This window comes from Eurosta solidaginis, chromosome 4 (genome assembly GCF_040869045.1).
Source record: "Eurosta solidaginis isolate ZX-2024a chromosome 4, ASM4086904v1, whole genome shotgun sequence".
In the NCBI taxonomy this organism is placed as follows: Eukaryota; Metazoa; Arthropoda; class Insecta; order Diptera; family Tephritidae; genus Eurosta; species Eurosta solidaginis.
Window position 1 is genome coordinate 58,848,476 of NC_090322.1, and position 15,716 is coordinate 58,864,191.

At 41.9% G+C, this 15,716-nt stretch overlaps 1 protein-coding gene across 1 annotated transcript in view; it reads right to left on the reverse strand.

Moving 5' to 3' along the window:
- Positions 1-2,994: 2,994 nt before the first annotated feature.
- Positions 2,995-15,716, reverse strand: part of LOC137249840 (uncharacterized) — a 56,489-nt gene continuing 43,767 nt past the window's right edge. Inside the window, exon 2 of the mRNA XM_067781818.1 lies at positions 2,995-3,149. The gene's annotated coding sequence lies outside the window, so the exon portion shown is untranslated. The remainder of the gene's footprint in view (positions 3,150-15,716) is intronic.

Below are 15,716 nucleotides of genomic sequence, written 5' to 3' on the forward strand. Positions count from 1 at the left end.
TTCTTCATTTAACATTAAATAAACTAGCGTGCGTCTAATTAATTATTCGGAACTCTGACAAACGTAAGTAGATATGCCATCGTGATAAATGTAAGGTACTATATGTACTAGTGACACTATTCTGTAACTTGACTGGAATAAAATTATTTGCAGAACTCAAACTTTTATACTTTAGGTTTTCTATTTCTTGGCTGTGTTGACCTTTCACAAGCTTTACAGAACAATGTTTCTTACTCGCAAGATTACAGAACGGGTTTTACATTGCACTTATCCGACGGGTCAACAGAGTTAAGAGCACCAAAGTGTCCGAATTCATATACCGTATGTTCGAATCGAGTTACAGAAAGGGGTCTTTAGGTTCATTAAGCGTGCTTGGAATGAATTACAAAAATTTGAAACGATAATCTGCAAGTGACGAATTTTATCACTTCATATAAATACATAATATAATTTCACCGAGTTGGAACGGACTCACCCAGTTTCAAACGTTGTTGTTGTAGTTGGTGTTGGTACTGTTGGTGGTTGTTGCGCTCTGGCCCGAGGTGATCGAGTGAACCTGGTGGCAATAGACTTCGTGATGACCTTCACGAACTTGATGACTTGGTGCTAATTTTGACGTTCGTTGGGTTACGCTGCCGCGTGCTGCCGCCGTCTCTCAATTGTCCTTATGTTATTTGCTTCATATATGGGTGTTTTATGCTTGGTGGCGATAATATGATATTGTTACCGGAGACTGATCTTTTCCACTGCTTTCAACAATTCACCCGAGTGTGTGGGAATCGATGTATTACCCCAGTCAAAGAAAAGTGCTGTAACCTTTTAAATTTTCTCCACACAATTGAGTGTTGTTAGATTCAGTCACACATAAATTAGCAGCATTTTTTTGTTTGTGCTTTTCGTTAAAATTTCATTTTTGGCCATCAGCGTATGAACTTAATTGATAAGCGACTTCCTTGTCGCTGTTCTACAAAATTTTTTTATAATAATCGTAGTGTATTATGTGCAATACAAATAGCGGGAAAACAATCGCTTATTGTTGTCCAATTTTGGGAGTTTTTGCTTTTTTCTTTTCGCTCCAATCTAGCTGAACTTTCATGGCCGGAACCTCGTGCTAAAAAAAAGACCAAATTTTTCTTCCTTTTTCTTTTCCTCGTGCCTATCTGCTGGCAAAAAAAAAAACTCCATCCATTTTCTTGTGCTCGTGATGGCAGGTCTGTCTGTTCCCTTCTTTTCGATATTTTTCTTTTTATCGCCACTTTCACCACATCGCTAGGTGTGTTCGCGTGAACACGCTCCCAAGGAGATCATGGCCGTAGACCGCAGCAGCAGACCGTAACAAACCTGCTTCGCTTAGAAGGCCCGACGATGGAGCGAACAGGAAACCGGATCCGCTGTGGGAAGCCACTGCCAGGGGCCTCCAATGCCAATCAACGTGGGGCACGACTCACCCCTGAGATAAGAGTCTCAAAGTCCTACTACGAAGCTAGCCGGGCAACATAGGTCCATCAAAAAAAAGTTAAGTCAAATTTGGGAATTAATTCTGTTTCCTAGTTTAAAAGGGCTTTGCGGCAATTAGACATTTGTTATGGAGAACTCGTCAAAACTCCGAAAGGTTTTAGTGGTTATCGCCCCCACAAAAGGCCTGACAAAAAAAAGAGTATAGACATTTTGATATGGAGAACTCGTCCAAACTCCGAAAGGCTAGTGGTTATCGCCCCCACAGAAGGCCAAAAAAAAATATTTGGGTAGTCAATGGGAACACTGACATCCCATTCCCCGAAGGCACTCGGGCTCCAAAAAAAATGAAAAAAAACACAAACTCAGTCATTCTTGTCCCTAGTGCTCCCAACCGCAACGCATAAGGGGGTCTTAAGGACCTGCCTCTGGGACTGGTTGGGGCCACTAGGGTCAATGTCCTACACACACAGGTTAGTCCCAATACACCCAGCCGCAACGCAGAGGCGGTCTCTGGGGACGCGCTAGTGGGACTGGCTGGGGGTGCTGAGGCCTCCCATCCATTCACCCGGAACACCCCTCCTGCCTCCACCGCTATGGTTGGAGCGGCCTCAATGGCCGCTCCCCAGACTGGTGGGACAGGGAAGGGTGTCACTTTGAATCCCAGCTCAACCCGTCACAATCCAGGTGGTACTATGTGTTGCCACCTGAGACGTGGGATGAACTGGGGTCCTACAAATCCACACTCACTCATACCTGACATCACAAATTCGGCATGAGGGAAACTAAAAAAAAACTAGAAAAAATTTGACATAAAAAAAAACCCAGTTAGCGGACTAATATTTTTCCAATGCCGACTAACGGACAACATTCCGGTAACAAAAAAAAACACCCCAATTACAAAAAAAACTAAGTGCGTTCAGCACTGCCTCATTGGGTGAAAATAAAAAAAATTCCGGAGACTTGACGTAAAGTCTCGTGGCTCCGTCCGCTACTGCCCCCGATGACCAGCCCGGACAACCTGATCCGTCTAACCATCCCACCGCAACGTAGGTGGCAGCTCTGTGGCTGCTCACTCGGACTGGTGGGATGGTCAACCTCACAGGTTGACCCGACTGACCCTCGCGGTCAGCGCTTCAGGCGCCACGTTGGGCGCCATCTGTTATGGTTACGCATCTACAACGGAGCAGTAAGGAAGGCGGTCGGCATGATGTAGTGGTGCACAGTGGCTAGTCATTGTCGGCTGGGGCGGGTCCTTGCCAACCTTACTGTTCCTGCGCCATAAGCAGAAAAATGTTCCTATCATGCCTATCAAAACGAGCAGCTGTCAAATTCAAAAAACTTGGCGGAAGCGCAGAGACCGACTCAAAACGCTTATCAATACAAAATAAAACAACATCCGGCTGAACCGGATGTCACGGACAGACCGTTAACATTCCAAAATTTAAATTCAAATTCAAAAAAAATAAAAAAAAACTGACTGAGCTGAAAAAAATTACCGAACCGGACATGACCGGTTAGTACTCTGAAATCAAGTATCAATAAAGCTGAAAAGTAAAATAACAAAACTGAAAGGAAAATAAAAGGCCGAATACACAGAGGGGCGCCGCGGGTGTTGTTGCGACGCCCGGTGCTTAGTCCCACCCTCAAATAACCATGGCCACCGACGCACCTAAATTTCGGTGGCCCCTTACCTGTATACCCTACGTGCCTTCTAAAAGAATGAAGATGCCAACATTCCCATTTTTAATTACAATTTTTATTTATAATCCATCATTTAAAAAAAATTAATATGTAGATGTATATACTAATCAATCCTGAGTTTTATCTAAATTTGCTTTCTTCAAAATAAGTTGTACGCATTAAGTTACAGAGGAAACGGTGAATAAAATGCTTGTTTAAGAAGTAAAAGAAATAATTTCGAACAAAGAAATTGTACATAAGTATCTAATTGACATAATTCATTACGATCCCGGTATTAAGAAACATGAATAGTAAATATTACTTTGTAAAGCCAAAGCAATAATTCCTTTTAGGGGCTTTAAACGTTTTTAGATGGTTCTAAAATAAGTTTGGTTGCAAGTTTATTGCAGCTTATCAAATAAATGATCCTTCTTTTACTAATAAAAGGTGTTTAATATCTTCGACTGCTATTCTTTTGTTCGCAGCTGTATGTACATATAACATTTTTTTTGTTGTAAAAAAAAATTATACAGGAAGTTGTATTCCTTCTTATTATAACTAAGTTTGATAACATTGTTGCGGTTGTTGCTCTGGTTTACAGGTCATTTGCTGAAAATAATGTGGAATTCATCTAAATGCTCTTTCGAATCTATTTCCATACTGCTGAATAGATTTTAATTTCATAGGTATGCTTGTACATAGCAAATAACGTGGAAACCAAGCGAAGCACACTGGAGTAAAAAAAAATACCTTAAAAAAATGTAGTTATTTGGCTCAAAATTCCTATAGTAAATCGTAGACCGCCTTACAGAGTTTGCAGACTCCTTAACATTTACATTTTCTTATTGCTAACTTAGAATGTTCCTTTTGTTAGGATTTAATTAGATTTTCTTATTTCACATCTATTTTAAATTATAGTTTTCCAAACTTCAAATTTACTTTTGGATTGTATTTAGTAAAAATTTTTATATTTTTTTTTCTAAGTTCCAATTTATGATAATTGCATTCGATTGTATCCAATTACGTTAGTTATACTTTTCTCATATCAGCAAGTTCAATTGTATTAAATTCATTTCATTTGTCTTATCTCGAGTCTATGGAAATTTGATTGCCACACCAATGGATATGGTCGGCAAAACTCTCGTAACAATTTAATAAGCTTTTATAGCTTTAGACTTCGTTGACACATACTAACTTGTGCCGTGTGATCATATAGAGAAAAAATATTTATGAACTTTCGGGTGACGTTTCAGTCGCAACAGTATAGTGGAGCAGTAAAAAAAAATATTTCAAAAAAAAATTATAGAAAGAGTTTATTTGTTCCTGATCACCAAGACGTAGATCCTCTATTTCTTGTTGCGACTAGATTCTAATTTCTCGCGGAAAGGCATATGTCGCTAATGTGTAATGCATTACCCATCCGCATGGCTTTCGCATGTATGTATATAAAAAAAAATATGGTTCCGAGTGACACATTCAAAAATGTAAGGTACTATATGTACTAGTGACACTATTCTGTAACTTGACTGGAATAAAATTATTTGCAGAACTCAAACTTTTATACTTTAGGTTTTCTATTTCTTGGCTGTGTTGACCTTTCACAAGCTTTACAGAACAATGTTTCTTACTCGCAAGATTACAGAACGGGTTTTACATTGCACTTATCCGACGGGTCAACAGAGTTAAGAGCACCAAAGTGTCCGAATTCATATACCGTATGTTCGAATCGAGTTACAGAAAGGGGTCTTTAGGTTCATTAAGCGTGCTTGGAATGAATTACAAAAATTTGAAACGATAATCTGCAAGTGACGAATTTTATCACTTCATATAAATACATAATATAATTTCACCGAGTTGGAACGGACTCACCCAGTTTCAAACGTTGTTGTTGTAGTTGGTGTTGGTACTGTTGGTGGTTGTTGCGCTCTGGCCCGAGGTGATCGAGTGAACCTGGTGGCAATAGACTTCGTGATGACCTTCACGAACTTGATGACTTGGTGCTAATTTTGACGTTCGTTGGGTTACGCTGCCGCGTGCTGCCGCCGTCTCTCAATTGTCCTTATGTTATTTGCTTCATATATGGGTGTTTTATGCTTGGTGGCGATAATATGATATTGTTACCGGAGACTGATCTTTTCCACTGCTTTCAACAATTCACCCGAGCGTGTGGGAATCGATGTATTACCCCAGTCAAAGAAAAGTGCTGTAACCTTTTTAAATTTTCTCCACACAATTGAGTGTTGTTAGATTCAGTCACACATAAATTAGTAGCATTTTTTTGTTTGTGCTTTTCGTTAAAATTTCATTTTTGGCCATCAGCGTATGAACTTAATTGATAAGCGACTTCCTTGTCGCTGTTCTACAAAATTTTTTTATAATAATCGTAGTGTATTATGTGCAATACAAATAGCGGGAAAACAATCGCTTATTGTTGTCCAATTTTGGGAGTTTTTGCTTTTTTCTTTTCGCTCCAATCTAGCTGAACTTTCATGGCCGGAACCTCGTGCTAAAAAAAGACCAAATTTTTCTTCCTTTTTCTTTTTCCTCGTGCCTATATGCTGGCAAAAAAAAAAACTCCATCCATTTTCTTGTGCTCGTGATGGCAGGTCTGTCTGTTCCCTTCTTTTCGATATTTTTCTTTTTATCGCCACTTTCACCACATCGCTAGGTGTGTTCGCGTGAACACGCTCCCAAGGAGATCATGGCCGTAGACCGCAGCAGCAGACCGTAACATTGTATGGATAATTGCTGACAAGCAAAGGACTGCGGGTAAGCTGACATAGAGCAATTGGACTGCGGGTAAGCTGATGAACGTAAAGCTGGAGACATTGGTGCTTTATCGGTAACCGTATCGGTAACCTTTTAACAGGTGATTCGACCAACCTTATGAGAATCAATGCAATCGATTATTGGTGCCGCTAAGGTCGTAACCGTATCGTAGCCAACCAATTGGGTTTTGGTTTACCGTCGTAACGATAAACAGCTGATTACGTTAGGGATACGGATACAGCGATACGATATACGGCACCAATGACTCCGGCTTAAGGAAGTGGTTGTTTACAATCCAAGATTATCAACCTAAGGGAGTTGCCTTCCGCGGGCTTACACCATAACATTTTTTTTGATGAGGATAATGTTCCTTATGCAAGTTCAACCAGAACGCAACCATATAACTGCCATCTGGAGCAATCATTTCATTCCTGAGGAAAACGAGTTCGTATGGAATTTCGAACCCGTATTTACATCACAATGAAATGGCGCTTCAAAAAGTTTGATAAGTGGTTTCATCCTTTCAAAATCTTTAAAAGTATCTTGAAAGTTATCCAAAGGCATTTTTGGGATAAAACAGTAATCAACTGTGATAAAATCATTGCTGTTTTCGGTAAACTTAGTCTAAGTTGAAATCATTTAAGGGTGTCCTTTCGTCAGACAAAAAATCCAAATCTAAATAAACTTTTTATTTTCCAGCAATGACATAAGGCGCAATTCTTTTTCAGTTTCTAGGAATTGCAGAGCTTCGGCCTTCAAATCGAACAGTCTGTCAAAGACCAGTTACATAAGCAGTTTTTCATATAAATGTGTTTAACACAATCGTATGCATTATGAGTAGATTGCACGTGGAGAACAGCAGATCAAGCTGGGGAACATCAGATTGAGCTGCATTGGCGCCATCTGACAAAAAAGGAGACATATTCCCACTTTTCATACAAGCAAAGCATAAGAAGAAGAATTGGACGTTTACTTTGGCTAAGGGTGCTTTCACACTTTGCAAGTGAAATAATTTTTCCCACTTGTTGATGCTTTTCTAAATATTTTCACAGTTAAAATCTGCAATTCACCAAATGAATAGAACACAAAATATATAAGCAAGTATTTTTCTTGTATAGTGAGTGTTTATAACAGCAATTCGCGAAATTTTGTATATGTATGGGCAAGTCGAAATAAACTTTAACTGCCAAGTCTGAAGTTCCTTTATATTTACAAACGTAACATCTTGGTTGATTGTGGCGATGTTATTGAAATGCATAAGATTGCTTTGAACGTATCTATGTATATAAAAAACTTCATTGTGTTTCGGCCATTAAGGCAGTTGGAACGGCTTAACCGTCTCACGTTTGCAACATTTCAAGGTCACATTTACCAGCATTTTCATCTTTCAAAAACGGTTTGAGCTTTCTATGAGAAAGTGGCTGGGGACCTCTACGTACATATATCATATGTATTTTTTCTAATTGCTGTTTTTATATACAGGTCCCTTTTCGCTCTTATTTAGAATCCAAATCTATAAATAAAGTTTTGGTTGTAAAGATGGAGATTCGGGCTATTAGCGAGCGTTAGGCAATTTTTGTTGTAATGCTTTTGTTTAGCTATATTTTATTAAAATAATTTGTTAAAAATAAACGATTGTGACCACACAAAGAAATCTATTTGTTGTTACGGTCTGCTGCTACAGTCTACGGCTACGATCCACTTGGGAGCGTGTTCACGCGAACACACCTAGCGATGTGGCGAAAGTGGCGATAACAAAATATCGAAGACAAGAAAAAAGACAGACCGGCCATCACTACGAAAAAAATCTTTTCTTGAAGGTTGAGTTTCCGGCCGATACACACCAGCAAAAAAAGAAAAAAAAGATTCAGGTCTTTTTTAGCACGAGTTTCCGGCTGAGAAGGGGTAGAAAAAAGAAAAATTTAGTTGGCTAATATGCCGAAATTACGTATTTCCCGAATATGAATATATAATAAATGATTTGGATGTATCTACCCCAAGCTAACCATGCTCAATCGGACATCACGAATTCACGAGGAATTGTGGCATTGGAAATTGTAAATGGCGTGGCACACGTCGATAATAGAAATAAAGTTTTAGAATCCTTTCTTTGTGAAACTGCGTGCTACCAGAGGAAATGAAATTGTCTCGTACTTATAAATCGTTTGGAGATTGGCTTTTTATAGACCGCTTCATTGCTTGCTTATTGCTAAATTATTTTTTTTTGCAAGAGGCGAAGGTTTGGCATGCCACTGAGATTGGCGTTGAATTATATATACACAGGAAGCCTTAGAACCCAAACTAGCCAAATCGCGTTCGAATACTTGAAGAAAAATACAGAAGGAATTAGTGCGTCAGCGAAAAGACAGGATAACCACGGGTTCCGGAAAAGAAACAATTTCATTAGATACAACAAACCGCAGCAGCACAAGGTTACGTAAATCTAGCTGCAATAAACGTAAAAAGAAATTGGAATAGGGTACGTCGAATGATGTGCGGCATCACCAGAGCAATGGATGCAACCACTTTGGTGGCAGCAGCAATAGAATTACTCGCAGCCAAACACAGTTGCCACTAATGCGTCGTTCACAGCAGCGTAATAGCAACCACCGTCATTTTAACAGTAACAAGGGTAACCACAATACACCAACAATAGGAGCAAGTGGCGTAGGAGCAACCGATACGGGAACTCATCAGATAAATGGTAACCAACCGCGACAACTTAACCAGCAACAACACCGTCACCTGTAACCACGTCGGCAGAGGCCCATGGTACGTACTCTGGCGGCCAAGTAAGTACCAGTCTACTGGGTGAGTCGTACTAAAGTAGTTAGTTGCTTAACCAATTCAATTTGACATAACTACATGTACTTCTTTTAAATTAAAATAACCCGAAATGAGAAGTTAGGATTAGACAACCTAAAATTGTATGAATTGTACCTAAACTTTAAAGAAGAATTTTTGTAATTAAATAGTTGGTTTTCTTTGGTAGGAATATGTTTACCTGTATATAAAATTGGTAATTACCTGTGAAGTTTACGCACAGAGGCGCGCGTTGATTCATTTAGGGCACTACGGTCTAGCTCTACTGGAGCTCAGCTCCAGTTGATTTAATTATTTAGATGCATTTCTTTTGCGTTTTCCTACCTAGTAGTGATAGATAAAATTATTTATTTCTGTAATCAAATGGGATATGTCTAACTGAGAACAGAAAATAGAAAAACGAGCTTTAGGGTCCTAAGTGAAGCGACGTACGTATATTTGAATAGTATGGTGCATTACGTATCACTTTAATACAAATGCGCCTTGCTAACTCAATTTGAATGTATAACAATTATGCAATTTTACTATTAACATTATAAAATGAATTTTAAACAATAAGAGAACCAACACAACCCCCAGTTGAACTATATGGAGAAGCAACCATAATTAGGATATAGTAACATAGAATTAATGAGGCAATAAATATGTGCCCGTATGTATGACACGCGTATTAAGGTATCAGCGCTCTTTATTACAGAACATTAATGTTTAATCAATTAATGACAATTTAATCAGATCTAGATTTGATTCCTAATTTTCATATGACGTAACGATACAATGAATTCATCTCCGTTCCGTCACTAAATTTACTAAATATAACATTTCTTTTTTTTGATTTCGTAAAATTTCGAAATAATTGAACGTGCTCACGATGCGAGTCGGCCGTACTTAATATTCATGTCAATTTATTTACTAATAACTTGTGTCTCGGAAGTTGTGACAAAAAAAAGTGGGAGAAGAAAATGTATACTAACCACCTTATTAATATAAAAAAGAAATTAAAACAGGTTTATAAGGCCCTGCCAATTGGAAGTTTATTAGGAAATTTCGTTCTAAAATGTTTTATAAATCTTGTATTTGGTTTTGATAAATAAGTGAGTTAATATATACGTATTCGTATGAAATATTGCATGTCCAAATATATCCGCATATACGCTTATTTAAAGAAAACGTAAGCACACTCACAAAGCGAATGAAAACTCGCTCGATTTAATTGACAAAAGATAAGTAAAACCTATTTTACTGCTGTTGAAATAAAATTCCTTTTAACTATTTAGAAGACGAGAATAAGGAAAAAAAAAGAAAATAAAGAAATAGTTTTTTTTTTCAAAGTTAGTTAGACTTAGTATATATGTATATTGCCTAAGTCTTCATTGAGATGAATTATAAATAAATTGTATTTAAAATGGGAATGCTGGCGTTCCGTTTTATTTATAAGGCAGTAGGTAGGCATACAGGTAAGGGGCCACCGAAAATTAGGTGCGTCGGTGGCCATGGATTTTGAGGGTGGGTATAGCACCGGCCCTTTTCTTTTTGTATTTTAATTTTCAGCTTTTTTTTTTGATTTTCAGAGTTAGTAACCGGCCATGTCCGGTTCGGTAAATTTTTTTGCGTTAGATTTTTTTTGAGTTTTTTTTTGATTTGAATTTAAATTTTTGAATGTTAACGGTCTGTCCGTGACATCCGGTTCGGCCGGATGTTGTTTTATTTTGTATTGATAAGCGTTTTGAGTCGGTCTCTGCGCTTCTGTCAGGGTTTTTGATTTTGACAGCTTTCGGTTTTGATAGGCATGATAGGAACTTTTTTTCTGTTTATGGCGCAGGAACAGTAAGGTTGGCAAGGAACCGCCCCAGCCGACAATGACTAGCCACTGTGCACCAACACATCATGCCGACCGCCTTCCTTACTGCTTCCACTGAAAATGCGTTTCCATAACAGATGGCGCCCAACGTGGGGCTCGAGGCACTGTCGCGATGACAGTTGCTGAGGGCGCCATAACAGATGGCGCCCAACGTGGCGCCTGAGGCGCTGGCCGCGAGGTTCAGTCGGGTCAACCTGTGAGGTTGACCATCCCACCAGTCCGAGAGAGCAGCCACAGCAGCTGCCTCCTACGTTGCGGTGGGATGGTTAGACGGATCAGGTTGTCCGGGCTGGTCATCGGGGGCAGTGGCTGACGGAGCCACGTGACTTAACGTCAGTTATCGGGATTTTGTATTCACCCGATGAGGCAGTGCTGCACGCACTTAAGTTTTTCTTGTAGATTTTGGGGTTTTTATTTTCCCGGAATGTTGTCCGTTAGTCGGCTTAGGAATAATTTTGTCCGCTAATTGGATTTTTTTTTGTAATGTTAATTTTTTTTTTTCTCTTTCTTTTACCTGCCGAATTTGTGATGTCAGAGTGAGTGGGTGTGTATGTGTTGAAAGAACCCCAGCTCATCCCACGTAGCAACCCATAGTGCCACCTGGATTGTGACGGGGTGAGCTGGGATTCAGAGTGGCACTCCTTCCTGTTCCACCAGCCTGGGGGAGCGGTTCCGAAACCGCTCCACCCATTGCGGCGGAGGCAGGAATGGTGTCCAGTAAGAATGGACGGGAGGCCTCAACACCCCCAACCAGTCCCAGGGGCAAGCCCCTGGAGACTGCCCCTGCGTTGCGGCTGGGCGTGTTGAGACCGACCCGTGTGTGCCTGGAGTGACCCTAGTGGCCCCAACCAGTCTCGGAGGGGGGCCTTAAGACCCCCTCGCATTGCGGTTGGGAGCACTAGGGACAAGTATGAATGAGTTTATGTAATTTTTTTTTGCCTGTAGCCCGAGTGCCTTCGGGAAGGGGATGTCAGCATTCCCATTGGTTCACCATACAGTTAAATTGCTTAATCGCTTTTAATCTTCCAGCTTTGGGAGTTTTATTTTTTTTGTTGCATATAAATCTATAAACATAAACCTTTTTTTTTGTACCTCTAATCGCCTTACGTGACATAAGTTTTTTTTTGCTTGACCAAATTTTTTCCCTTGAACATGTCGCGCGACCAGTCATTCGGGCAACCGGACCGGAATACTCCGTTCGGGAGTACGGGGAATCCCCGGAGAAACCAGCAACGGGGCAATAAAAATAGAGGGGCTTTCTCTCAGGCCAGGCGTCCCTTGGTGGTGCACACCCCAGTAGGCGGACAATAAGGAGATCCCGCGTTGATAAACATGGGCTCGGACCTGAATGACCCTCGCGAGAAACTGGACAGACCTATAAGCACCAGTCACGTGAACGCGCACGATATCTCGGGGCTAATGTCCAATGTGTCGACCTACGCACCCGAAGGAGCTGGTGCTTTACCACCAAATCAGGAGATAGGAAATTTTGGAGACGCTACAAGTGATCGGACGAATACCCTAGGAATGCAGGACGAAGCCACTCGTGGAGGCTCGTGGGTGGACGTGCTACACCAATTGTTCCAGGCTTCGCAGGAGGAAATGCGGAGAGAGATGGGCTCAATTAGAGCCAATATGGCCCAGCTCAACGCCGCTCTCGAATCCGCGCAGCAAGCAAATCAGCAAAACAGGAACGCAAGTAGGATGGACCGTAACCCATTTCCAACGGGAGTACCACCAATGTATCCGACTCCAAGCAGCATAGCAGTAAAACCGCAGGAGTGGAAAATCTCATTTGACGGCACTGGGAGCGTGGCCGATTTCCTTTTCAAACTGAACACCTTGTGTGAGCGCACACAATGCCCTGACGAACAAATAGTGGCTAGTTTCCACTTCTTCCTTTCTGGACGAGCCGAAGAATGGTACTGGCTTTTCACGAAACAAAACCCGATCGCGACTTATGTCTTTTTGTGCTACTCACTGAAAAGAGAATTTGGCACTTTGAAGACTGACCACGAGATCATGATGGAGATCTCCATGCGAAAGCAGAAAGCAAGTGAGTGCTATGACGTGTTTCACACGGACATAATCTCCTTGAACGCGCGCTTAAGAGAGCCAATGTTGGAGCTTTTACTGATTCACATAATAAAAAGGAACGTCAACAGTAGCCTTAAGCTAATGCTTTTTAATGCGGACGTAAGGAACCTTCATGATCTACGCGATGTAGCACGCAGAGGTGAACAAGTGCTGAAAGAAAGCAAGCTGCTGGGAGCCACTTACCCAGGACGGCATGTAAGCGAAGCACGCGCGACAACCCCGGACAAGAGGATGGAAACGAAGACGGCGAGACGGATCCGCAGATAGAGGCGCTGGAATATCGACACAGCAGAAGACCGGACTATTCGGGAATCCAATGCTGGAATTGCCAGGGAATGGGGCACTCCTATATATATTGTGAGGAATCCATAAAAAATCCTTTTTGTTTCAAATGTGGGTATAACGGTGTATTTACTCCTAAATGCCCTAGGGACCATCGTAGGCAGGGAAACCAGTACCCGAGCGAGAAGGCGGGGGAACCTCGTTCGGCTTCATAGCTCCCACATCAGCCAGTGCTCGAGGCGTCGTCCCGTGTGCTGAACCAGAGGGTGAATCTCTGCATGGAGATGGTGAGCTTCCGAGGTGCTGTAGTACCCTGGCGGAAGAACCCTCAAACGTGATAATAACCTTCCCTGACAGTACTGACAATTCGAATAGTTCTGAATCCGAGAGTAAAACGTCTTCATCCGCGATGGGCGAGCCGATTAGAATTCTGCGACGCCGGCATAGGGATGTCGCTTGCCAAACGCAACTTTCACCAAACCTAGAAGAAAGGGAACATAGGTATGAACAAATAAGACATACCATTTTTGAATACTACCCGGTATCGGAAAATATTTTGAAGTGTAGGAAGAGGTACCATAGGAGAGTACAGGAGCGTAGACTGCTACAAGCCACCACGTTAACGCTTACCGAGGACGAAAGGCCTTTAGTAAAGGCTAAAATTAAAGATAGTTTTCTTGTAGGGTTGTTGGACTCGGGAGCCAACGTCTCCATCTTAGGGAAAAACGGATTAGAATTCCTAGAGGATAACGGCTTCGAATATCAGCCCTTACACGCGTTCGTATATACCGCGGGCGGCAACAAGCAAAAAATTTTAGGCTCAGTATCCCTACCAGTCACCTTCAAAAATATCACAAAGGTTATTCGTTTTTACCTTTTCCCTCATTGCTCCAAGAAGCATACTTCGGGGTAGATTTTTGGAGAGCATTTGCGTTAGCTCCCGAAATATTCCCAAGCGTAGAGTGCATAGATATTAGACTTGAAAAGGAAGAGGAACTTAACCTCCATGAATTGTCACCAGAACGAAAAGTAGAATTGCAAAAGGTCATCGAGACGTTTCCTTCGTACGAGAAGTTAGGCCTAGGGCAAACCAAATTAGTGGAGCATCACATCGACACCGGTGATGCTGTACCTATAAAAAGCAAACATTTCCCTCTTTCGCCACCGAGGCAAGCCGAAGCTTTTAGAGAACTAGACAGGTTACTCGAATTAGGAGTTATAGAAGAATCCAACTCCCCGTGGTGTAGTCCTGTAGTACTGGTCCGGAAACCAGGTAAAGTTAGGCTGTGCATAGATTCCAGGAAGGTCAGCGCGGTGACTAAGAAGGACTCATACCCCCTGCCTCATATCAACGGCTTATTGAGCAGACTCAAAGGCACGCATTTTATTAGTGGCATTGATCTGAAAGACGCGTTCTTCCAGATCAAACTGACAGAGTCCTCGAAGGAAAAAACAGCATTCGCAGTTCCGGGGAGGCCTCTGTACCACTTCAAGGTGATGCCATTTGGTCTGTGCAATGGACCGCAGACTATGAGTAGGCTGATGGACAAGGCAATCCCTTCGCGTCTGCGAGAGAACGTCTTTGTCTACCTGGACGATCTGATGGTATGTAGCACTAATTTTGAGGATCACCTGAAATTGCTAGCGGAAGTGGCCCAATGTTTGAGAGACGCAGGGCTGACAATAAACGTGGAAAAAAGTAAATTTTGCCAGAAAGGAATACGCTATTTAGCGTACCTGATAGGCAGCGGGTGTTTGAAAGTGGATCCGGGAAAAATAGAAGCAATGCAAAACTTCCCGATCCCTAAATCCCCTCGGCAAGTGCGTAGGTTTGTGGGCATGGCGAATTGGTACCGAGCGTTTATTACCAATTTTGCTGACTTGGCAGGTCCCTTGACCGACTGTCTCCGCAAGTCAGCAGGCCCGTTTAAGCTTACTCCTGAAGCTATAGAGGCATTCGAAAAACTAAAAGTAGCCTTGAGTTCGGCGCCTGTCTTGGCCCAACCAGACTTTTCCAAAGAATTCGTAATACAATGCGACGCTTCCAAAATAGGTGTTGGCGGAGTGTTGTTCCAGGTCGATGATGAGGGCGCTGAGCATCCAATCGCATTCGTGTCGAAAAAGCTGAATAATGCTCAACGCAATTATACAGTAACCGAGCTGGAATGTCTTGCAGCCATACTCAGCGTGAAGCGTTTCCGACCCTATGTCGATGGGTTACCTTTTCGGATTATTACGGACCACTCCAGTCTCAAGTGGTTGATGACACAAAAAGACTTGAGCGGGAGGTTGGCGAGATGGTCACTCTTACTGCAAAGATACGACTTTAGAATGGAACATCGTAAGGGCACCCTGAATGTAGTACCCGATGCGCTTTCGCGGTTTGATGCCGATGAGTTGTCTTTCACTACCACACCCGGAGAAATAGATTTAGTCTCTTCCGAATTCAGCAGCAACGAATATTTATACTTAATTCGGACCGTCACCGAAAACGAGGAATCACTTCCGGATTTACGAGTTGTGGACGGTGTAATTTTCAAAAGAGTTAAGTTTCGTAAGGGGATGGAAGGGGAAGAAGACTCGCTGTGGCGTTTATGGTTGCCAAAAGGGTTGACTGAGGAAGCAGTGAGATTAGCACATGACGCTGACCGGAGTTACCATGGCGGATGGCAGAAAACCTTAGAACGTGTTAGGCAGAAGTACTTCTGGCCGCAGCAGGCTAAGGACGTCAGGGACTGCGTCCAGC